Source organism: Pleurodeles waltl, chromosome 8 (genome assembly GCF_031143425.1).
Source record: "Pleurodeles waltl isolate 20211129_DDA chromosome 8, aPleWal1.hap1.20221129, whole genome shotgun sequence".
Taxonomy (NCBI): domain Eukaryota; kingdom Metazoa; phylum Chordata; class Amphibia; order Caudata; family Salamandridae; genus Pleurodeles; species Pleurodeles waltl.
The window spans coordinates 877,595,411-877,620,174 of record NC_090447.1 but is presented as its reverse complement, the minus strand read 5'-3'; positions in this window follow the sequence as shown (position 1 = coordinate 877,620,174).

Here is a 24,764-nt window from a genome sequence, read left to right as displayed (position 1 = left end):
TGGGAACAATGGTACAGTTCTAGGGAAAGAACACTGGTGCAGGGGCCTGGTTAGCAGGATCCCACCACACTTTAAGTCAAGAAAGCATCAATATCAGGGAAAAGGTGGGGTAGGAACCATTAGAAAAAGGGTCTCTTTCCTAAACAGCCCCCTCCCAAATGAAAGAGGATGAGACTAACTTTTCCCAGGAGAGTCTTCATTATCTAAGTGGAAGAACTTGGAAAGCCATCCGCATTGGCATGGGCAGTCCCACGTCTGTGTTCCACTGAAAAGTCCAATCCCTGTGTGCTCACCTTTCATTTGTATCAGTCATCTAAGTTGTCTGTGGACAGTTTGAACAATAAAGTGAGTACCAAACAAGTATGAGCTCAGCTTTTTCAGTGACAAAACCACAGCAATGGCCTCCTTCTCAATGTAATGTCACTCCAACTCTGCTCTCTGTAGAGTAATCTCCTTTTAATAAAAACAACAGGCTGGTCATAGCTATCATCATTGGATTTCGGACAGGACTGCTCCTATCCCATGTTCAGAGACATCTGTCTGCACAATGAACTGCTTAGAATAATCTGGAGCTTTGAGTACTGGTGCTGAAGTTGAAGTATGTTCTATGTGGGGGGTCAGAATGGATCCATACCCTTTCACAAACCCCCTATTGTAACCAGTCCACCCATGGAATGCCCTGACTTGAGTTTGAGTTTTTGGAGCTTCCCAGTCCAGAATTGTCTGGATCTTGGCCTGTAAATGTTGCATTTGGCCTTCACCTACAAGGTGGCCCACGCATACAACAGTACTGTGCCCTGTCTGGCACTTTGATGCCTTCCTAGTGAGGCCTGCTGATTCCCCAGGTGGATCAGGTGATCCTTCCTGGAAAGGCTAAAGACAGCAATATCATCTGGATATACTACACTAAAGGACTCCAAGACAGCAAGGACTTGATTCACCAACCGTTGGAAGGTGACAGGGGCATCTTTAACACAAAGGGCCTAACAGTAAACTGATAATGCCCCTTAAGTGTAGTGAATGCTGTCTTTTCTTTTGCTCCAGGTGCCGTTCTGATTTGCCAGTGCCCTGCAGTTAGGGCAAAGGTACTAAGGAATCTGGCTGCACCTAATTTGTCTCTTAGTTCATCTGCTCTTGATATAGGGTGTACATCTGTCTTGGTGACAGAGTTGAAACCTCTGTAGTCCACACAAAACCTCACCTCTTTCTTCCCATCTTCGGAATGAGGGTTGGGGACCAATACCACTGGGCTAGCTCAGGGACTGGCAGAGGGTTCAATAACCACTAAATTCAGCATCTTCTGGAATTCCACTTTGGTGCTCACTTTGACTTGGTCAGACTGCCTATAGATTTTGGTTTTGACACGTAAACTGTCTTATGTGTCCCCATCGTGGGTACACAGGTGGGTCTGTCCAGGGGCCAAAGAGAAAAGCCCAACAAACTGCTGTAGGACTTGCCTGCAGTCAGCTTGCTGTTGGGCAGTGAGGGTGTCTGAATAGATAACTCAATCAGCTGACCCATCTTTAGGGTCATGTGAGAGGAGGTCAGGGAGACACTCACTCTCTTCTTCCTGGTCCTCATCAGTAACCACCAGCAAGGGTATATCTGCCCTGAAACATTAGAGTTTTAGGTGGTTTACATGGATCACCCTTTTGGGTGTCCTGCTGGTGCCCAGGTCTTCCAAGTAGGTGATCTCACTCTTCTTTTCTAGGATAGGGTAAGGGCCACTCCATCTGTCCTGGAGTGCCCTGGGAGCCACAGGCTCCAGAACCCATACCTTTTGCCCTGGTTTAAATTTTACCAGTTCAGCCTTTTGACCATACCACAACTTCTGGAGCTGTTGGCTGGCCTCAAGGATTTTATATGTCTTTTTCAAGTACTCAGCAGTCCTTGAGTGGAGGCCAAGCACATAGTCCATCTTAGAAATGGGGTCTCTAGTTGGCAGAGGTATCACCCTTGTCCAATTAATCCTAGCCAGGGTAAGTCACACACAATCCAAATTATCCTGTGCCCACCCTCTGGTAGCTTGGCACAGAGCAGTCAGGCTTAAGATAGACTGCAAAATGATGGCTCTATCAGTTTAAAATTTAGAGTCTCAAGCCACTGGTATACGGATTTATGGCATGTGAAATCTACAAAAATATAACATGAAATCTATAAATATTAAAGGAAGAATTCCTTACCAATCATGTCACAAAGATGTAACAGTGAAGAAATGTTGTAATGAAGTGGGTTGAGGTCTGTTAAAATCTCTAAACCAGAAGAAAATTCTGTAGCATGTAAAAACTGTAGCAAAGATGGCGACAAACTCTTGGCTACAGCTGCCAGTGTTGACACACCTGCACCTTAGCAACCCTGAAGATTCTGTGATGTCATAAAAGCATCTCACTTTGGTTAGAACCAATGATGTCATATTCTGAGAAAAAAACACAGAGGAATGCAACAGTGTTCTATTTAGGAAGCTAAAATATGTGCTGGTCTGCAGTGGCACAAACAGCAGCACTTCTCACCATCATTCATTGGAATAAAAGGGGATTATGTGAACATATCAGGTGCTAATGGATTTAGCATAAATGTGAGAAACACAGAGGATGGAAATGTGGCTTGGAACATTTTAATATATTATGTTTCTTTCTTCTATACAGCATAATTTATATTCAGATTAATAGCACATAAAGTGCAAAAAGAATAATTCTAAAATAAAATTTGATAATAAAGATGCCTTTGCCTATCTCATGCCCCAGAATAGACAGAGTCAACTTTATGTGAAGTACTAGACCAAAGGGATTTGGTTAACACAACCAGCCTCTGTCCCCTTGTTCTGCGAGTGAGAGGTTGGCTCATTTCCATAAAATATATCCACGAGCAGCTTTCAAACAGCCAAAACAACTATGTGGAAGCCTTGTCACGTGTAGGGTTGAGAAAATGGAAGTGGGGAATTGGAAATCATAAAATGTCTCTATCATAAAGGAAACGTTATTGGGGCAACCATAATTTAGCTTATCTGGCTACATGATCTTGTACGTTGTGTTACTGTTGCCATGGTTCCACCCAAAAGACTGACAGAGAGACTGACATTATTCTAACATAACAGTACTTTCCATAAACGTTGGTGTTCAATTTTACTCTGTTTCACTTTTAGTGCAACAGTTAAGGCTGTTAGTTTTTAGATTAATTTAGCACCTTTCTTCTCTCTGTGTGGGACAGCAAACTATTTTATTATTTGTTTAGTTTGATTGGACCCTACATTCTTTATTCTTTCAATTGCATCACTTTTTTATCTATTGAATCCTTGCCTTCTTTAGAGCACGTCAAGGGGTTTATTTCAAACTCAGTTCATACTGAGACTCAGACAGGGGCACTTGAAGGAGATGTTTGCTTTTGCTGAGTCTTCTGGTCTACCTTTTGTGGCAGCAGAGATAGAACATGTGAAAATGCCTGTAGTCAGCAATCTTTCTCTAACGTGGAAGGAGGATTTCCTTTAGGGATATGGTATACTCAGACATTATTGGGTACTTAAATGCTACAAAATCAAGCCTTTGTCATAGATTTTAACTAAACCACCTTTTGTTTGCCAAAGAAGAATCTCCTTGGGCTTCGCCAACAAGACCAGATTGCTTGCCCTGGCCATTGGTTATTTAGATTTTGAGGAAAGGCTTACATTGTGTAAATTGTCACATGCATACCTTCTGCCTTTCATATAGCTCTAAACAATGACTTTGTTGTCCTGTCTACATTCAACGACTTTAATCTGTTTTAGTTCCCTGCAGTATAATTAGTGTACTGTAAAATAAAAAATGAGGAATTTCCAATCTGTATTGCCACAAGGATCTCTTTCAAAGTCTTTAAACCAAAGTAAAAACTTTAGAATTGTCAAATTGTGATAAAGCTTGTGGCAAATTCCTGGCTACAGCTGTCAGTGTTAATACACCAGCCTCTTGATAACCCTAAAGATTATGTGAAGTCAGAAATTGTAGGAAGCTGGCTCTGTATATACCTTATCAAAATGAGATATAATGTGCACAGAGTCCAGGGATTTCCCAGAGGTTTAATGGAGCCTAAATTAGATAATAATAATGCTCTCTTTTGTGGTAGTGTGGTTGAACAGTTAGACTAATCAGAGCGTAGTGCAAATCATTAGTTGTGCACACACAGGCAATACATGAAACACACACCCAATGACTGCAAGTTGATGGAAGATTTAAAATGGGCTCCCATGGATTTTCAGGGCATTTGGAGTTGTATTTGTCAGCAGGTAAATACCCACGTCTTCAGTGGGCAGACCTGGCAAGTTCCGGGTGCAGGGTGTAAACTCAGCATTGAGCTCACAATACTTTTGAACATGGGGCTCCTCAGGGTCACAAGAAAGCTGCATGTCAGGACCTGGAGGTCGGCTCAGGGAAACCACAGGCTAGACAGAGTGGAGGGTCGCCTGCTGCATGTTGCTGCACCGGAAGTCGGGTTCCCCAAGGCCAGGGTGGTGCTGTTGCAGGGTACCTTTTGGCATTGGGTTTCTTTGTCCGGAAACTTCACGGGCAGGGGTGTCCTCTGGATTTAGTCCACAGAAGTTGTTGTGTTGGTCAACCCAGGATGGACACTTGGTCAGAAACGTCTGGGGACCTGCTCTAGACTGGAGGCCCACCTGGACACAAGCCGTGGGTATCGGGTGCAGAGTAGGCTGGGCTTGCTGATCAGGGTGGTTCTGGAGTCCTTTTTAGGGTCGAGCTTGCGTCGAATGCGCTCGCGCATGCGTATCGCTAGCGAGACGCTTTAGGAAATAAGAATAGGGATCAGAGCCCGTCCACGTCACATCGGTGTTTTTCATTGGTTCGTGGGCTTGCCTGTCAAAATAGGCTTGCTTTCAATAGAGGAAAGCACGCCTATGTCATTCCTTCTCTGTTTATTAGCCCTCCTCGAGCGCAGCGACCAAGTACTGAAAACATGCGAGGCTCGCTGTTTTCCGTCAGGTTTGTGGACTACTTATTATTATCTTTTGTTCGCTGCGCGATCTCGCTTGTTATCCTTTGTTCGCAGCGCGATCTCGCTTGTTTGGACATATCACAGCTTCTTGGGGCGCCACGTTTTGTTTTTACTTCGTGTTTGCAGTGTACCGCATTTACTTGATTATTGCAGCTGCATGGGGTGAAGATTACTTTGTGGTTGCAGTTTATCGCGTTCACTTGATTATCGTAGCTGCTTTCAGTGCAGTGTTTATTTTTTACTTCGTGGTTGCAGTGCACGGCGTTTACTTTGCTATCGCAGCTGCTAGGGGTGGTGCTTTTTGTGTTTTATTTAAAAGTTACAGTGCAGCACATCTAGTTTGTTTATCGCGGCTGCTTGGGGCACCACTTTTCATTTTTACTTCGCAATTGCAATGCACCACTTTTAGTTTAGATATGGCGCTTCGGTCATTGCAGTTTTGTGTTTACTTCACAGTTTAAGTACACCGTGTTTATTTTTTAATCCAGCAGCTTCGGCGCCGCGTTTTGATTTTGCGGCAGTGCACCACATTCACTTTGATACATAGTGGCTATTTGAGGGCACCTAATTTTAGTTATTAAGTTGCTGTCGCAGTACACTGCATTCATCTTGCTTTGCGGCTCTGTGAGGGGTGGCGCATTCTAATATTTCCATTGTGGTGGCAGAACAACGTGTCCATTTTAGTTTTAGAGTGGGTGGGTGGGAGTGGGTGCAGAGTGCCCTGTGTTTTTTCAGCTACTTGCTATGGAGCGTGAGCGTGTGCTGGCTGTGCCCACATACGCACACTACACAAACCATCTGTCATGGACATGTAAACTCTCCGAGGTGTGGAGGTGGAAGCATTTGTGCTCCTGGATAGCTCAATCTCTAGAGCACGAATTTCAATGGCTGAATGGGCAGCTCCTGGCAAAGCACCTATGTAATGTGCATGTGGGGCTTCTACTCCCATTCTTCTAAACACGAGGAGGCATGGTCCGAGTGAGAAAACAAGGCACACTGGTTGCTGCACCTTGAGTTCTGCTGTGGTAGTGACTAGGTTAGTGGCCTTGCAGAAGAATCACAGTAAATTGTTAAATGACCTCACTTAAATGGGTCTTCTCATCTACCTGGGCCTATCTTTCTCAGATCTTTAATCTGAGGCTCCAGGGTTCAGGCCCCTGTTCAGATGGTTTATCACTCCTAAGCATTTGTACACTATCTAGGGTTACAGTTGGTGATTGGGTGCTGCTCACTTTCTGATTTTCTTTAAGGTCACAGGGCAGCATTTATTCATTGTGTTGTTTACTGTCTCTGCTATTGAAGTTAAACTTACATAACTTAATTAAGCTCCATCTTTGTTGTGTTTACAGCAGCTGCCTTGGGTAGTGTTCACTTCATGGTTCCTTGTGGTTGCACAACACCACTTTTGATTATAGTTGCTGGAACAGCTGGTGGTGCCAAAACACAGTTGGGTGATCAGGTTTACAGTGCACCATGATTGTGGCCACAGTAGCTTTTATATCACTGGTAACTTTATTTTTTTAAGAGCCTGTTTCCCTTGTTTGCAGAACCGCGATGTGGGGGTCACACACAGGTGATTTAATCATGGTTTCAGTGCTCTAGTTTTTTAAGGTGGAGCGAGCAAAGCGCTCTGTCCCTGTTGTTATCTCTCTAACGGGTTGAAACAACGCCCATCACTTTGGTTGGTTCGTGGGCTTGCCTTTTAAAATTTGCTTGATTTGATTAGTGAAAGGCATGCGTACGTCATGCCTTTTCTGGTCTTTAGCCCTTCTTAAGCGCACTGCCAACTACTGAAAACATACAAGGCTTCATGTTTTCCGTATGGCTTCAGGACTACTTTTTCCTCTTTGTTTCGTAGGTAGTGAGATCTCGCTGGGCAGTAGTCAAGCGCTTTGCATGACATCGATCTTGTTACATGGATAATTGCACTTTTGTCGGTAACAAGGATAACTGCACTTTGGCCGATATGTTTCACTGCAAGCTAACTTCTGTTTCCTTCTGTGTGTTTGCTTCGCGGCCATGAGCTCTCTTATGTGAAAGTGTTTATCTTTTAATATTCAGTTTATATGGCAAGAAAAGTCCGGTTAGGAGTTTATAATGCTAAGAGATCTAACTCGAGCAAACGCGAGGCCCATTGCATTGCAAATGCTTGTTTGGAGTTGCTTTTTGGACAGGGCCGCTGTCCTCTTGCGATCTTGGTCCTCTGGTGGACAGGCAATCCTCTTGGGGTTTTGAAGAGGTCACTGGTCCTGCAAGATGCATCACCTTTTTGAAGCAGGGGCTTCAGAAGCTGTAGACAGGCCGGTAGGGCTGGGGCCAAGTCAATTGGTGTCTGCAGTCTTCTCTTTTGGGTGTCAGCTTAGCAGTTCTTATTTCTTCTTGTTGTCTTCTTGAGGTCACCAGAAACCTGGTGAGCTGGGTTCAGGGGTGCCCTTAGATCCTGGATGGAGGGGTGTAACATGTGTCAGGGGTCAGTAGCCAATGGCTACTGACCCTGAGAGTGACTACACCCTTCCACTGTCCACTCCATTTGAGGTGGGTGAAACAGAAGGAATCCTATGGTCCCTGTCCTCCAAACCAAGATGGAGGATTCTACATGGAGAGGGGTCACTTTAGCTCTGGATGCCTTATGGGTGGACCTATCAGAATTGGTCACGACTCTTTTTTTTTCAAATGTTCCTGCTGTACTTGCCGCCAAAAGTGGGACTTTGTCCGGTGGGTGGGCATCTTCACTAGCGGGAGTGCCCTGGGACTCTGTAACAGGAGGCCTGAACTTTTGAGGCTCACCGCCTGGTTTTACAGTTCCTGCAGGCAGGCGGTGTGAAGCACCTCTACCCAGAGCAAGCTTTTTTTCTGACTCCATGGGCACAAAGGCCCCCACCCCATGGGGTCAGAAACTCCTCCTTTAGTGGCAGGCTGGTACAGACTGGTCAGCCTTCAAGTAAGTGGGTACACGAAAGGGTTGGTTAAAATATAGGGAGCATTTCTCAGATGCCCTCTGGGCGCACTGTACAATAACTCCAACACTGGCATCAGTGTGGGTTTATTCTGCTTGAGATGTTTGATGCCAAACTTCCCAATCTTCAGTGAATTCATCATGTAGCTGTAGAGTTCATGATGACAAACTCCTAGCCCATGTACTTTTTGTGGCCACACTGCACTTACAACGTCTTAGAATTGACTTAGATATTGTAGGGGCATATTGCTCATGCAGCTATGCAATCACCTGTGATAGAGTACACCATGCCCAATGGCTGAGAGGCCTGCTAGAGGAGTGTCTTACCTATGCCACAGGCAGTGGTTGGTGGACCTGGCATCCTGAGAGGGATGCCATGATGACTATTCCTTTTTCTGCCCACTAGTACACAGAAGCTGCAAATTCGGTGTGCTTGTGCTTGGCGAGGAGTCCTTTAGTGTGGCATAATATATGTTGCAGCACTTAGGGACCCTACTTGGTCACAGAGCCCTTGGTACCACTGGTATGTTTTACAAGGGTCTTAGCTGTGTGCCGGGTGTGCCAATTGTGGGAACAATGGTACAGTTCTAGGGAAAGAACACTGGTGCAGGGGCCTGGTTAGCAGGATCCCACCACACTTTAAGTCAAGAAAGCATCAGTATCAGGAAAAAGGTGGGGGAGGAACCATTAGAAAAAGGGGCTCTTTCCTACACAGCCCCTCCCAAATGAAAGAGGATGAGACTAACTTTTCCCAGGAGAGTCTTCATTGTCTAAGTGGAAGAACCTGGAAAGCCATCCGCATTGGCATGGGCAGTCCCACGTCTGTGTTCCACTGAAAAGTCCAATCCCTGTGTGCTCACCTTTCATTTGTATCAGTCATCTAAGTTGTCTGTGGACAGTTTGAACAATAAAGTTAGTACCAAACAAGTATGAGCTCAGCTTTTTCAGTGACAAAACCACAGCAATGCCCTCCTTCTCAATGTAATGTCAATCCAACTCTGCTCTCTGTAGAGTAACCTCCTTTTAATAAAAACAACAGGCTGGTCATAGCTATCATCATTGGATTTCAGACAGGACTGCTCCTATCCCATGTTCAGAGACATCTGTCTGCACAATGAACTGCTTAGAATAATCTGGAGCTTTGAGTACTGGTGCTGAAGTTGAAGTATGTTCTATTTGGGGGGTCACAATGGATCCATACCCTTCCACAAACCCCCTATTGTAACCAGTCCATCCATGGAATGCCCTGACTTGAGTCTGGGTTTTTGGAGCTTCCCAGTCCAGAATTGTCTGGATCTTGGGCTGTAAAGGTTGCATTTGGCCTCCACCTACAAGGTGGCCCACGCATACAACAGTGCTCTGCCCTGTCTGGCACTTTGATGCCTTCCTAGTGAGGCCTGCTGATTCCCCAGGTGGATCAGGTGATCCTGCCTGGATAAGCTAAAGACAGCAATATCATCTGGATATACTACACTAAAGGACTCCAAGCCAGCAAGGACTTGATTCACCAACCGTTGGAAGGTGACAGGGGCATCTTTAACACAGAGGGCCTAACAGTAAACTGATAATGCCCATTAAGTGTAGTGAATGCTGTCTTTTCTTTTGCTCCAGGTGCCGTTCTGATTTGCCAATGCCCTGGAGTTAGGGCAAAGGTACTAAGGAATCTGGCTGCAGCTAATTTGTCTCTTAGTTCATCTGCTCTTGATATAGGGTGTACATCTGTCTTGGTGACAGAGTAGAAACCTCTGTAGTCCACACAAAACCTCATCTCTTTCTTCCCATCTTCGGAATGAGGTTTGGGGACCAATACAACTGGGCTAGCTCAGGGACTGTCAGAGGGTTCAATAACCACTAAATTCAGCATCTTCTGGAATTCCACTTTGATGCTCTCACTTTGACTTGGTCAGACTGTCTATTGATTTTGGTTTTGACACTTAAACTGTCTTATGTGTCCCCATCATGGGTACACAGGTGGGTCTGTTCAGGGGCCAAAGAGAAAAGCCCAACAAACAGCTGTAGGACTTACCTGCAGTCAGCTTGCTGTTGCACAATGAGGGTGTCTGAATAGATAACTCAATCAGCTGACCCATCTTTAGGGTCATGTGAGAGGAGGTCAGGGAGACACTCACTCTCTTCTTCCTGGTCCTCATCAGTAACCACCAGCAAGGGTATATCTGCCCTGAAACATTAGAGTTTTAGGTGGTTTACATGGATCACCCTCTTGGGTGTCCTGCTGGTGCCCAGGTCTTCCAAGTAGGTGATCTCACTCTTCTTTTCTAGGATAGGGTAAGGGCCACTCCATCTGTCCTGGAGTGCCCTGGGAGCCACAGGCTCCAGAACCCATACCTTTTGCCCTGGTTTAAATTTTACCAGTTCAGCCTTTTGACCATACCACAACTTCTGGAGCTGTTGGCTGGCCTCAAGGATTTTAAATGTCTTTTTCAAGTACTCAGCAGTCCTTGAGTGGAGGCCAAGCACATAGTCCATCTTAGAAATGGGGTCTCTAGTTGGCAGAGGTATCACCCTTGTCCAATTAATCCTAGCCAGGGTAAGTCACACACAATCCAAATTATCCTGTGCCCACCCTCTGGTAGCTTGGCACAGAGCAGTCAGGCTTAAGATAGACTGCAGAATGATGGCTTTATCGGTTTAAAATTTAGAGTCTCAAGCCACTGGTATACGGATTTATGGCATGTGAAATCTACAAAAATATAACATGAAATCTATAAATATTAAAGGAAGAATTCCTTACCAATCATGTCACTAAGATGTAACAGTGAAGAAATGTTGTAATGAAGTGGGGTGAGGTCTGTTAAAATCTCTAAACCAGAAGGAAATTCTGTAGCATGTAAAAACTGTGGCAAAGATGGCGACAAACTCTTGGCTACAGCTGCCAATGTTGACTCACCTGCACCTTAGCAACCCTGAAGATTCTGTGATGTCATAAAAGCATCTCACTTTGGTTAGAACCAATGATGTCATATTCTGAGAAAAAAACACAGAGGAATGCAACAGTGTTCTAGTTAGGAAGCTAAAATATGTGCTGGTCTGCAGTGGCACAAAAAGTAGCACTTCTCACCATCATTCATTGGAATAAAAGGGGAGTATGTGAACATATCAGGTGCTAATGGATTTAGCATAAGTGTGAGAAACACAGAGGACGGAAATGTGGCTTAGAAAATTTTAACATATTATGGCCCTCATTCTGACCCTGGCGGTCTTTGACCGCCAGGGCGGAGGACCGCGGGAGCACCGCCGACAGGCCGGCGGTGCTCCAATGGGGATTCCGACCGCGGCGGTAAAGCCGCGGTCGGACCGGCTCCACTGGCGGGCTCCCGCCAGTGTACCGCCGCCCCATTGAATCCTCCACGGGGGCGCAGCTTGCTGCACCGCCGCGGGGATTCCGACCCCCCCTACCGCCATCCAGATCCCGGCGGTCCGACCGCTGGGATCCGGATGGCGGTAGGGGGGGTCGCGGGTCCCCTGGGGGCCCCTGCAGTGCCCATGCCACTGGCATGGGCATTGCAGGGGCCCCCGTAAGAGGGCCCCTACATGTATTTCACTGTCTGCTGCGCAGACAGTGAAATACGCGACGGGTGCAACTGCACCCGTCGCACAGCTTCCACTCCGCCGGCTCGATTCCGAGCCGGCTTCATCGTGGAAGCCTCTTTCCCGCTGGGCTGGCGGGCGGTCTGAAGGCGACCGCCCGCCAGCCCAGCGGGAAAGTCAGAATTACCGCCGCGGTCTTTCGACCGCGGAACGGTAATCTGACGGCGGGACTTTGGCGGGCGGCCTCCGCCGCCCGCCAAGGTCAGAATGAGGGCCTATGTTTCTTTCTTCTATACAGCATAATTTATATTCAGATTAATAGCACATAAAGTGCAAAAAGAATAATTCTAAAATAAAATTTGATAATAAAGATGCCTTTGCCTATCTCATGCCCCAGAATAGACAGAGTTAATTTTATGTGAATTACTGGACCAAAGAGATTTGGTTAACACAACCATCCCCTGTCCCCTTGTTCTGCCAGTGAGAGGTTTGCTCATTTCCACAAAATATATCCACCAGCAGCTTTCAAACAGCCAATACAACTATGTGGAAGCCTTGTCACGTGCAGGGTTGAGAAAATGGGAACGGGGAATTGGAAATCATAAAATGTCTCTATCATAAAGGAAACGTTATTGGGGCAACCATAATTTAGCTTATCTGGCTACATGATCTTGTACGTTGTGTTACTGTTGCCATGGTTCCACCCAAAAGATTGACAGAGAGACTGACATTATTGTAACATAACAGTGTGTTCCATAAACGTTGGTGGACAATTTTACTCTGTTTCACTTTTAGTGCAACAGTTAAGGCTGTTAGTTTTTAGATTAATTTAGCACCTTTCTTCTGTCTGTGTGGGAGAGCTAACTATTTTATTATTTGTATAGTTTGATTGGACCCTACATTCTTTATTCTTTCAATTGCATCTCTTTTTTATCTATTGAATCCTTGCCTTCTTTAGAGCACGTCAAGGGGTTTATTTCAAACTCAGTTCATACTGAGACTCAGACAGAGGCACTTGAAGGAGATGTTTGCTTTTGTTGAGTCTTCTGGTCTACCTTTTGTGGCAGCAGAGATAGAACATGTGAAAATGCCTGTAGTCAGCAATCTTTCTCTAACGTGGAAGGAGGATTTCCTTTAGGGATATGGTATACACAGACATTATTGGGTACTTAAATGCTACACAATCAAGGCTTTGTCATAGATTTTAAGAAAACCACCTTTTGTTTGCCAAAGAAAATCTCCTTGGGCTTCACTAACAAGACGAGATTGCTTGCCGTGGCCACTGGTTATTTAGATATTGAGGAAAGGCTTACATTGTGTAAATTGTCACATGCATATATTATGCCTTTCATCTAGCTCTAAACAATGACTTTGTTGCCCTGTCTACATTCAAAGACTTTAATCTGTTGTGGTTCCCTGCAGTATAATTAGTGTACTGTAAAATAAAAAATGAGGAATTTCCAATCTGTATTGCCACAAGGATCTCTTTCAAAGTCTTTAAACCAAAGTAAAAACTTTAGAATTGTCAAATTGTGATAAAGCTTGTGGCACATTTCTGGCTACAGCTGTCAGCGTTAATACACCAGCCTCTTGATAACCCTAAAGATTATGTGAAGTCACAAATTGTAGGAAGCTGGCTCTGTATATACCTTATCAAAATAAGATATAATGTGCACAGAGTCCATGGATTTCCCAGAGGTTTAATGGAGACTAAATTAGATAATAATAATGCTCTCTTTTGTGGTAGTGTGGTTGAACAGTTAGACTAATCAGAGCATTGTGCAAATCATTAGTTGTACACACACAGGCAATAAATGAAACACACACCCAATGACTGCAAGTTGATGGAAGATTTAAAATGGGCTCCCATGGATTTTCAGGGCATTCGGAATTGTATTCGCCAGCAGGTAAGTACCCACGTCTTCAGTGGGCAGACCTGGCAAGTTCCGATGCAGGGTGTAAACTCAGCATTGAGCTCACAATACTTTTGAATATGGGGCTCCTCGGGGTCACAAGAAAGCTGCAGGTCAGAACCTGGAGGTCGGCTCAGGGAAACCACAGGCTAGACAGAGTGGAGGTTCGCCTGCTGCATGTTGCTGCACCGGAAGTCGGGTTCCCCAAGGACAGGGTGGTGCTGTTGCAGGGTACCTTTTGGCATTGGGGTTGTTTGTCCGGAAACTTCACGGGCAGGGGTGTCCTCTGGATTTAGTCCACAGAAGTTGTTGTGTTGGTCAACGCAGGGTGGACACTTGGTCAGAAACGTCTGGGGACCTGCTCTAGACCGGTGGCCCATCTGGACACAAGCCATGGGTATCGGGTGCAGAGTATGCTGGGCTTGCTGATCAGGGTGGTTCTGGAGTCCTTTTTAGGGTCGAGCCTGCGTCGCATGCGCTCGCGCATGCGTATCGCTAGCGAGACGCTTTAGGAAATAAGAAAAGGGATCAGAGCCCCGTCCACGTCACGTCCGTGTTTTTCATTGGTTCGTGGGCTTGCCTGTCAAAATAGGCTTGCTTTCAATAGAGGAAAGCACGCCTACATCATTCCTTTTCTGGTGATTAGTCCTCCTCGAGCGCAGCGACCAAGTACTGAAAACATGCGAGGCTCACTGTTTTCCGTCAGGTTTGTGGACTACTTTTTATTATCTTTTGTTTGCTGCGCGATCTCGCTTGTTATCCTTTGTTTGCAGCGTGATCTCACTTGTTTGGACATATCACAACTTCTTGGGGCGCCACCAGGCAGCGCCGGCGTATGGGAAAATGGGGGTTGTGCGTCAAAAAATGGGGCAAGTCAGGTCTGAGACAAAATTCAGGCCTCAAACCGGATTTGCGCCATTTCTTTTTACGCCCAACCTCCATTGACATGACTCCTGTCTTAGCAAAGACAGGAGTCATGCCCCCCTTGCCCAATGGCCATGCCCAGGGGACTTATGTCCCCTGGGCATGGTCATTGGGCACAGTGGCGTGTAGGGGGGCCCAAATAAGGCCCCCCATGCCACAAAAAAAATCAGAAAAAAATACTTACCCAAACTTAGCATTACTTCCCTGGGATGGGTCCCTCCATCCTTGGGTGTCCTCCTGGGGTGGGCAAGGGTGGCAGGGGGTGTCCCTGGGGGCAGGGGAGGGCACCTCTGGGCTCCTTCCGAGCCCACAGGTCCCTTAATGCCTGCCCTGACCCAGGAGTTAAAAAATGACGCCCATCAGGCTGTGCGTCGTTTTTTAAGGCCCACCCCCTCCTGTGCGTCAAAATGACGTCAGAGTATAAATATGGGGCACAGGCCTTGAAGTCATTTTTTGGAAGGAAACGCCTACCCTACATACAATTAACGCAAGGCTGGTTCCCCCTTCTAAAAAATGACGCACATGGTGGAATTTTGACGCCCGCGGGGTCGGACGTCAAAGTATAAATATGGGGCAGGGTTTGCGCCGATTGTGCGTCAACATTTTTGATGCACATTCGGCTCAAACAGAGTATAAATATGCCCCTATGTGCTGTTTAGCCAGTGCACTTGTAAATTGCACAGAAATGCCACTATTAAATCAGCTGCTGGCCAAATAGCAGATGTTGAATACCATTTGGCTGGTTGCCAAGTGAGTAGAGAACAAACGTTATTATTTACCTGGTGGCTTGCTAAACAGCAGACACCATGCACAACTTGGCCAGTTTTCATGCACACAATAGACAAACATCACTATTTTGCCAGCTGCTGTCTAAACAGCTTAAATTTTGTGTTATTATTCCTTATGCAGGTTTAAACAGGCACTTACCACCAGATAGAACTGCAAACAAGGAATGCATACAATTGACATCTATCTTATGCAAGTTATGGTCCTAATGTTTTATTATTTCATTCTCAAAAAGTGGTTGCAAATTGCGCACAGACTTTTTACAAGAGGAAAATTGTTTTGCTGACTCACCTATCTACTGTTAGATAGGATCACAAAATACTGAATCAAAGGTGGTAACAGAACGTTCTGCCTAGTTAATGTTAATGAGGCAGATGGCAGTTTTCGAATCTTTGTAACTGGCTGTAATCACAGGGTTGGTGGCCTCAAAGGACAGTACTTAAAGCAGCCCTTTTGACTACTGCCTTCTCGCCTCTTCCCCAAGGCTGCCAACATGATCACCAAAAGGAAAAGGGTCCTAAGGAAACCCCTTCCACTTTGCCAATAAGTTACCACCTCAGCTCAAGGGTCAGTAACTCATCATAGTTTGCAACCACAATTAAGGTCTTAAACCATCAATAAATTAGTTTCTGAAATGGAGGTTGGGGGGGGTGGACTCCCGTTTCATGACCCCCTCCTATTTGCAATTCAGAAACAGTCACAGAAGTATTTTAGCATGTCAAAATAATTTTACAGCCTGTAAAAGGGCTTTTCTACATAACGATAAGCACTTTTGTGGTCATAAACCCTGTGATTGTGTGACAAAGACCTTAGTGCTAAAACTGGCTTAGAGGGAAGCACTAACTCATAGATCTCATTGTCTTAAATTTGGAATGTTTCCAAGTTATTTTGACAGATGTCGCACAGAATGACATAACATTACACTATGGGCCAAGACACAGCGACTTAGGAGGCCTTTTATGAAGCTGTTTTGTTCTCAACAAATGCTCCTTTCCCTTTACGTTTGCTTGCAAATGTGGCTAATTACAAATATTAGAACCTTTGCTAGACTTGGTAGATATGTTTACTCTTCCACTGCTATGTACTAGCTCTTACTCACAAAGCCATGGGAATGTACCAGGGCCTAATGTAGGATTACCAAAAGACCCCACGTTATAAGAAGAAAATGTTTCTGAAGCATTTCAGAGCTTTCTGGAACAATGAATTCTGGTTCAGTTTTATTAAATCATACTAAAACACCTGAAAACAAGTATTAGCATAAGGCAAGAGAGCGAACTGGAGAGCTGTATCCCAGTGACATGGTGCCATTTGATATTTAGGGTGATCGTATCAAAACAGAAACAATTACAATATCATGAACACAGTATAATTGAGAGGCTTCATTCCAATCTTGTGACAGAAGGAAGAAAAACTATTGGGGTGATTTAGAGTTTGGGGGATGAAGTTAACTCAGTTGACATGGCGGAGGACAATACCTCATACATCCCGATGGACCTCCGCCTGCCAAATTTATAGTTATCCCCTGGTCCTGCAAACAACTCTCTACATTGATGGAGACTACTGTCATGGTGGTTGTCGTCTGTGCAAGAAAAGCTTGGCGGACAGTACCTTCAGACAGGACGGCTACCAGGAAACCTTTTTAAAACATTTTTTGTTCTTCAAAAACAAGCTCCCAATTCAGGAATTTGTTTTTGAAAAACAAAAAATCAAGCCCGCCCCATACGGTGGGAGTTTTCTCCCTGGGTGTGGACATAATCTTCTTTTTTCCTGTCAACTACAGCCATGTTTCACCTTAAATAGCCGACTGTGTAATGTCCTTGATCCATTAATTTAACTCAGTTTCATTGGAATATGAATGAAGATTCCCCATAAATGAGGAAAAGGCATATAGGCATCAAAGACACAGAACAAAAGAAACTGACAGATATATATTATTTATTCACTTTATTACAAATATTGTAGGAAATAAGACACTGAATAAGTTGAGACTTTTTGTTGTCTCTGTTTTTGATACCTATGAACGAGTCTTTTCACAGTTCCACTCCTATACTCATTTTCCAGGCAGGGGATGTGGATCCACTGTTGAGGCTTCAGAACTGATTTGGTGTGATTCTCTTTCAAATTTCATTTTCTGACTGTAGCTCAGACACAGCCTTTGTGCTAATTGTTAGCTGTCATGGCAGTAGCAATAGTGCTAGACCCAAGCAGGAGTATCCAAAACAAGGATACCATGAAACATGACATGCGAGCACCTGGCTGTAATCAACCTACCTGGGTAGTCATCAGGCACAAGCAAAAGCACATGCCATGCTTATACGTACCCCTCACTTCTACCATCTACCCTATGTTGCCACTCATGAAGAACTAATTAGCTGCCTTATTCTAAGAAGGACCTCACAGAATTTCTATAGATAGACTTTTCTCCATAGTCCTTCACTTTAGAAGTCGGAGGGCCTTATTACGACATTGACAGAGGGGTTTCCTCCATCACAAATGTGATATCCCATCCACCATATTACGATCTCCATTGCATATAATGGGATTGTAATAAGGCGGACGGAATATTTGCCACATTTGTGATGGAAGAAAACCCCTTTGTCAAGGTCGTAATAGGGCCCTTAGTCTCCAGCCCTAGAGAGGACGTCCCTGCCGAGGGAAGCTGTATATACTCTCCATCACGTGCCGTGCTAAAGCATGGACCATCTAAAATGCATCCTTCTGGTCTCAGCACTTAAACCTTCATGACATATAGAGTCTTTCTACTACACACTTGCTACATATCCAGCACACATACATCCACATAGAATCTCAGCACAAAGGTCCGTGAGTCACACTGACTGTTCTACTGGTCTTGAAACTCAGTGCCTCTTTGCTGGCCTTTCAAACATTTCTTCCACATAGGTATCTCCTACACCCTATCAACCTATGTCTACCTCTTCAGAGTTTGATAGATAACTTGTCCGGTGCTGAAACTATCATTGCTGGCAGTGAGAGCCCTTTGATACTCAGAATCTCTTCATGGGCCATCTGAGATTATCTATCTAGAGCCCCCACATCCTCTTATCTGCTCATCAGAGCCTTCGTATGATCATCCTCTTTTCTGACTGCCACACCCCTTTAACTCTCTTTATCACCCATTAACTATTTTTGCTGACTTAAGCCCACTGAGTTTCTCAAGCCCTTTCTACCATCCGTCAAAGATCACACTCCACTTCACCCTCCAACTTTACACGTCTCTGCCAAGTTTCCGTCTCTCTACCCTCTGTGCCAGCATCAGGCAGCAACTGCTATTAAACGTGTGACATACAAGGCTTTTTATTTAGTTTGCATGCTCTAATTTTCCAGCAAATGCTTACCAGTGCCATTAGTGGGCCACAAAAACCAGAGGTTTCTAGGGGTTGACAACATAAGTAGCATTACTGAGAACCATTTACAAAAAGGATATTCTAAAACATGTGGCCTAGAACCACATAGGTCTCCCCTGCTCCCAGTCTTATACTATCTTCTCCAGATCCTTCTATATCTTCAGGCTGGTGTTGGTTCTCTGTTTGGTCCTGTTCCAAGTCCTCCTGTTTTGGTCCTCCTGGTCCTCTTCCTAGGTACTCACATGACTAGTTTTCATCACCATAGTGCAGGTTTCCTGAATTTGGCACTTATGGTTCTAGTCCTCCTGGACTCTAGTTCTCTTAGTCCTCCTCCTGGTCCTTCCATGTCTTAGCCCTCCCCGGGCCTCTTGATCCTGGTACTGCTGTTCCTCCCCACCTTGCTGGTATGGATGGTCCTTCTCTAACTAGCCCTGTTGTCCTAGTTCTCCTAGGTATGGCACTTTCAGTCCTCCTGGTTTGGGTCATCCTGATTCTCCTTGCCTTGGTCCCTGTCCTCATGGTCCACCTGTACTACGTCCACCAGTAAATATTAGTCCCTCTGGGATGTATTTGGTCATTTTGGTGCTGCTGTAGTCCGATTGGTCCTCTTGATTCTGGTTGTCCTGGTCCTCTTTATCCTAGCCAGTCTGGTCCTGATGCCATGGTTCCTGGAACTCCTGCTCTACGTAGATCGTCAGGTCCTGCCCCACTTGGTTCTGGTTCCACTGGTCCTCCTAGGACTGTTTCTGGTCCTGTTTATCCTGATTGCTCTGTCAACCCCATTAACATTTCATGAGAGCAGTTTCCAACAAGCTCACACTAGCTATGGATGAGCGTTATCTTCTACAGCCTTGTGCCGGACCAATTGTATGTTTCGAGGTAGAGACCGGCTGGCCAGACAGTGTGGGGTCAGATAGCATTCTCTCTTTGCATAGTCTTACAATGAGTTTACACAACCAAAAAAAGGCATCCAAAGTAGGTAACTCCCCCAACAAGCTCCTCCCCTGCCTCACTGCATCGCAGGTTTAAAACTGTCCACCTCCCCAACATTGCAGAGCGCCTGTCATCCCAAATCAGTGCACACCAACAGGGTTGCTTGGCCAACATAAAAGGTTAATCCATGCGTTCCCCCCATCTCCTGCTTATTGTTCACTGTTGCCTATTCAGTGCAGTTAAGCCTGGGGGCGAGGGGAGGAATTTCCACCCCACTCCAGGGCACGGCCAATTTCTACCTTTCAGATGGCAACCATGGCACCTCCCTCCACCTGGACCTCTCAAGGAGGCTGTCCCTCTATGGCACCCACTGGAAGTTTCTGTCAAGTTCCCCAGGGCCCCATCAGGCAGGGTGCCCTCTGCTTTCTCCAGTGTCAACAACCTTTGCCTGCTCTCCCTAGACTCCCTCTGAAGTTCTCAAGTCTCTCATTTTTCAGTAGGTGGTGGAGTAGTATGCTGTCACTGTGCCCTACATCCCACCTACTGGCCTCCAGCCCTCAAACCAGTTCCAGGCCTTGTTCGGGATCCCAAAGTGCCATGTCTTTATCTCCACAGATATCATCAGTTTTGCAGAAACATAATGGAGTATTTGAGGTCTCACTGTCTCAAGACCCTCTTGAGCTCACCAAAACTGTGCCACATCTTCTGTACACAGAGTGTGGAGTCTGAAAAGATGCTGATAGTGGCGTTCTCATGCGAATTGATGGATTGTGTCAGGAGGCTTGCAGTAAAACTCTTGGTCTCAGTGATTAAATATGCGGGCAAAGATATTTTGTGGCTCCATTCACCAATCATAGCATGCCTGATCTAGAATCAGGTGACTCTCTATGTACCCCTCCACCTCATTTGCCTCCTCAATTGACACCATGTTCCCACCAGGGGCTCTGTTGTCACTCCCTAGGACAGTAGTGTCAGTGATGGGGGGATCACATCCCTTCTTCCTTAATGACTGGGGGTGTATTTGCATGGTGAAACTCGCTTTTACTTGGCATGAGGGCCCAGGCTCTCCTCCTAGCTCCCTCTGTAGATCTGAGTGCAAAGTGGGTGGCTTCCCCATTGTCCTCCCTTCCTCTGCTCGGCCCAAGCTCAGGAGCCTCACCCCGCCATGTTGTGGATGAGCCGCAGACACTTTCCAGACAACTTAGGGCTGGGGCACAGCACCTCCAACACCTGTGCCTCCTTCTGGTGCCACCTCTTTTGGCCACCAAGGAATGGAGAATGCAGCCACGCAGTAGGCCCCAGCTTGGTCAGTCATTGTTCATGTCACCTCAATAGGTTCCCCATTCCTTCCTGCTGCGGGAAAGGAACAGGGAGCTGATTAGTAGATGGATATTAGGGGATTTAGGCAAGTGGGTGCCGAAGGCACCTTAGCAAGTGGCCACCTTTCTCGATGGTCGGCCACGCCCCTCCCTCACCCAAGTTCTTGTTCATCAGTCCTCCAGATCCTGCTTGCTTGGTTTATCTAGTCCCCTAGTTTACCTGTGTCTAATCCTTCTGCTCTTGGTTTGCCTGATCCATGTAGTTCTGGTCTTAGTTCTGGTACTCCTCTGTCTGGTCCTTCTGTACTGGGTCTTCTGGTGCTGTCAAAACTGGCCTTTCCCTAGCCCTCCTATTCCCCTAGAACTCTGGTCCCTTCCTAATTCTACTAATCCGCCTTTTCTCGCGGTTTGGATTTTCCACCTTGTTTTTGTCCATCTGATCCTGGTCCCTTCTATCATGCTCCTTCTAGTAAAGGTGCTCCTGGGTCTGGGGGGTGTGGCTTGCCGGCTAAGATGGCGGGGGCAAGCTGAAAGCGCTCCACGTCAGCACCCCATTTATCTGCAATTTAATTGGATCTATGGAGCAGAGCGAAGCTTCCAGCAGCGCTCATCCAAGTGCGGAATCCCCCTGGAGCAGGGGGGAACCGTTCGTGAGTGCGGTGGGCCTATCTGGGCTGTTGGTGGAGCGACCGGCCTGCACGAGGAAACGTGGGGTACGGCCTGCTCTGAGGTCGCTGTACGGCCGGACCTGTGAAGCCTAGTCCTGTGCGGCGCTTCCCTTGGGCTTGGAGAGAGCGGCAGACCGGAGGAGTCGCGTGAGGCACCCGATGCGACACTGCCCACTGGGTTGGGCTAAATGCAGTGGAACCAGGACCGCCGGGCAGAGCTGGAGGTAAGCGCTGGTCCCATTTGGTGGCACGAATTCAGCCAGAGTTTGCTGGTCCCGGCGGCAGCTGAGGGTGCGGGCCTATTGGACTCTGCCGCCACGAGCACTGAGGGCCAGTCTATGCTGCCGCAGTGAAACGGAGGGCGATAGGTGAGGAGCCCCTTGGACCCTTTTGACAGTGCAGGCCTGAAGAAGCCCATCTTTCCACCCCCGGCGACAGAGGAGGGAAGAGGCCGGGTCAGTACCTGCTGTGGGACCCAGAGCTGTGGACTGGAGTACATGAGCGATGCCCCGCCTGACCGACTCCCACACACTGCGTATTTTACACTAACTGGCTGGAACTGCCAGTCATTATTGAAGCTGATCTATAGTGGTGCTGAACTGGTGTGACTCCTGTGCAACTGGGCACAGCAGGGAGAGAGGCTGCTCGTGCTGCTGTGCCTGGTCTGTAATATTGTGTATGTAAGCGGGCCTCCTGCATGGACGGTAATACACGGGCTCCCACGCCAGTGACCAATGCCTTACGACAGAGCCCCTTCCTGGGCAACACCATGGCAGGAGCGGGTTGCCTCCGCTCTGGAACCGGAGCCAGACCGCAGACGCTGCGATAGGAGACTCTGTCCCTGGATGGCACTAAATTGGATGCGGTGCTGGAAGCTGTGGAACACATAGGCACCTCTCTGGAGCAAGCCTGAACCTCCTCGGAGGGCAAAATTGACAAGGTGGCCAGTGATCTCACCCTCCTACATGTAGACCACCACATACTAGTGAATAGAACCCGCATACTAGAGGATCGGGTCCAGGACCTAACGCCTAAGACGGACTTACTGGAGGTTTCACTTCAAGATGTGTTGGACCGCATAGGGATGCTGGAGCACTGAGCAGAAGACGCAGAGGGTCGTACTAGATGGAACAACCTCGGATTAGTAGGCCTACCAGAAGGAGCGGAAAACCCGAATGTGGTTGCTTTTGCTGAGACCTGGCCCCGGGGCTGATGCCGGAGGGCTCGTTGACGCCCTTTTTCTCATTTGAACGAGCTCACAGAGTCCCTATTAGAGCCCGCCCGCTGGGTGCTGGACCACATACATTCCTTCTCCGGCTTTTACACTATGCAGACAGAGACATTATACTACGAGCGGTGAGAATACTACCTGCAATCCATGTGCACAATGCCCCGGTTATGATATTCCCGGATTACACCATTGCCGTACAAAGAGAGCGTGCATCCTTCCTGACAGTCAAGCGCAAACTCCGCTCCCTTAATCTGTCATTTTCCCTTGTGTTCCCGGCCAGATTGCGTGTAGTGGCAGATGATAAACACACTTCTTCAACACGCCGGATGAGACTTGGGACTGGCTAGAATCTTCAGACTTGGTCAATTGGCGACACCCTGACATAACCGATATGGCGACCCGGGACCTACAGCCCTGTCAACGTCAGAACCGCAAAAGACACGCAGCTGCCTCAGGAGAAGTGCGACACTCTCCCGGCCTGAAACAAATTATACAGGAACGCCGATGTGCATTGCAAACCGTGGCAGCCATTAGTGTCCTATCAGTGGCTTTGGATGGTAAGGTGGACCCCACGAACTCTATCGGAGATGAGAGCTCCTCCTTCGAGACATCCTCTGAACCTGGGTCATCCCACCGCCCAGCAGTGACACCTCAGACAGCTGATGAACTAATCTGACTCTACCCAATAATTACTAATTTTACTGTATAACGGCTTGTGTCAAAGTTCACTGTCAGTGGCGCTAGCCATATAACTGTTGCTGAAATGCTGCATACTTTTGTCTTTGCATGGGACTATTTGTTTGCTCTGTTCTGTTGACCTTGTTGATTATGATCACCAGCCTGTGGGCCACCGGGATTCGCGCCTCCATGTGTCCTCTGCCTTACACGCTGCGCTCTACCATGATTGCCTCCCCGCTATCATGCTGGATCAGGTGTTCTGCCCAGGCTATTACTACATCTCTAACACCTTGCCTACCCCACATCCCCACTAGAGGGGTCTTTTATGTTCTAGAACTGTTTGCGCTACATCGGCGTACTACTTAGTTTTGGCAGATAGCTGTTGTCCCTCTGCTGTAATGGTATTCACTTATGTTACTATTGGGCCTGTTGTTGGTCCTCAGCTGTTTTGGTTATGTTCTGTATGGAGCCTATGTACGCCCTGCCTGCTCCCTATCCCTATCCCTGGAGTTGGGCCATCAGTCCTCTGTACACTCACGAATCCACCATGAATCCCTTCAAACTCCTTACATGGAATGTGCGAGGCATACACACGCCAGCACGCAGTTATTCCATATACTCTTAGCTTAAAAGGCATTCAATACACATAGCGTTCCTGCAGGAGACTCATCTTGTGCAACCTGAAGTGGCTAGACTACAGCGGCGCTGGCGTGGGCAGCTTTATGCGACAGGTTTCTCCTCTTATGTCTGGGGGGCACTTATTTGGAGTAGGCCGGGCTCTCCATTTGTAGCTGATGATCGTATTGTTGGTGAGCAGGGGCGTTACGTACTGATGCTCTGACGCCTTGCTGGCCGAGCCGTGATGTTGGGATCTATATATGCACCAAATACAGATCAAGCTTCTTTCTTACACACACTCTCCAATCTCCAGTCTCGCTAGATGTTCTCCCCTGGTTATTGGGGGCAGCTTTAATAGTATCCTGGACCCCTCATTAGACCACTCGTTCCCACCACTGCCCACTGTCCAACAGTAGCAGCTGCACTGGCTCTGCGCAACTGGCTCCAGCACTGGCAGATGGTAGATGTGTGGCGTCAACGCCATCCACCACTAGGGTATACTCGTTCTACTATGTTCCACACCACTTACATGTCCGCCTTGACAGGATGGTGTGCACTACTAACTTATATTCTGCAATACAATGTTCTGATTACCTGGGCCGCACTCACTCGGATCACATTCCACAGCTTCTGCAATTGGGGTGGGATACTCCCCAGTCCGCCGTCCCTTCATGGCGACTCAGTCCGGAACTTCTGGAGGATGCCCCTTTTAGGGCCTCGTTAGCCAAGGCAATCCCCGAATACTTTGATCATAATATGGGCACGGCGTCCTGTGAACTAGTTGAATGGGAGGCATTTAAAGTCTTTATCAGAGGTCATTGTATGGGCACACAATGGAATTTGC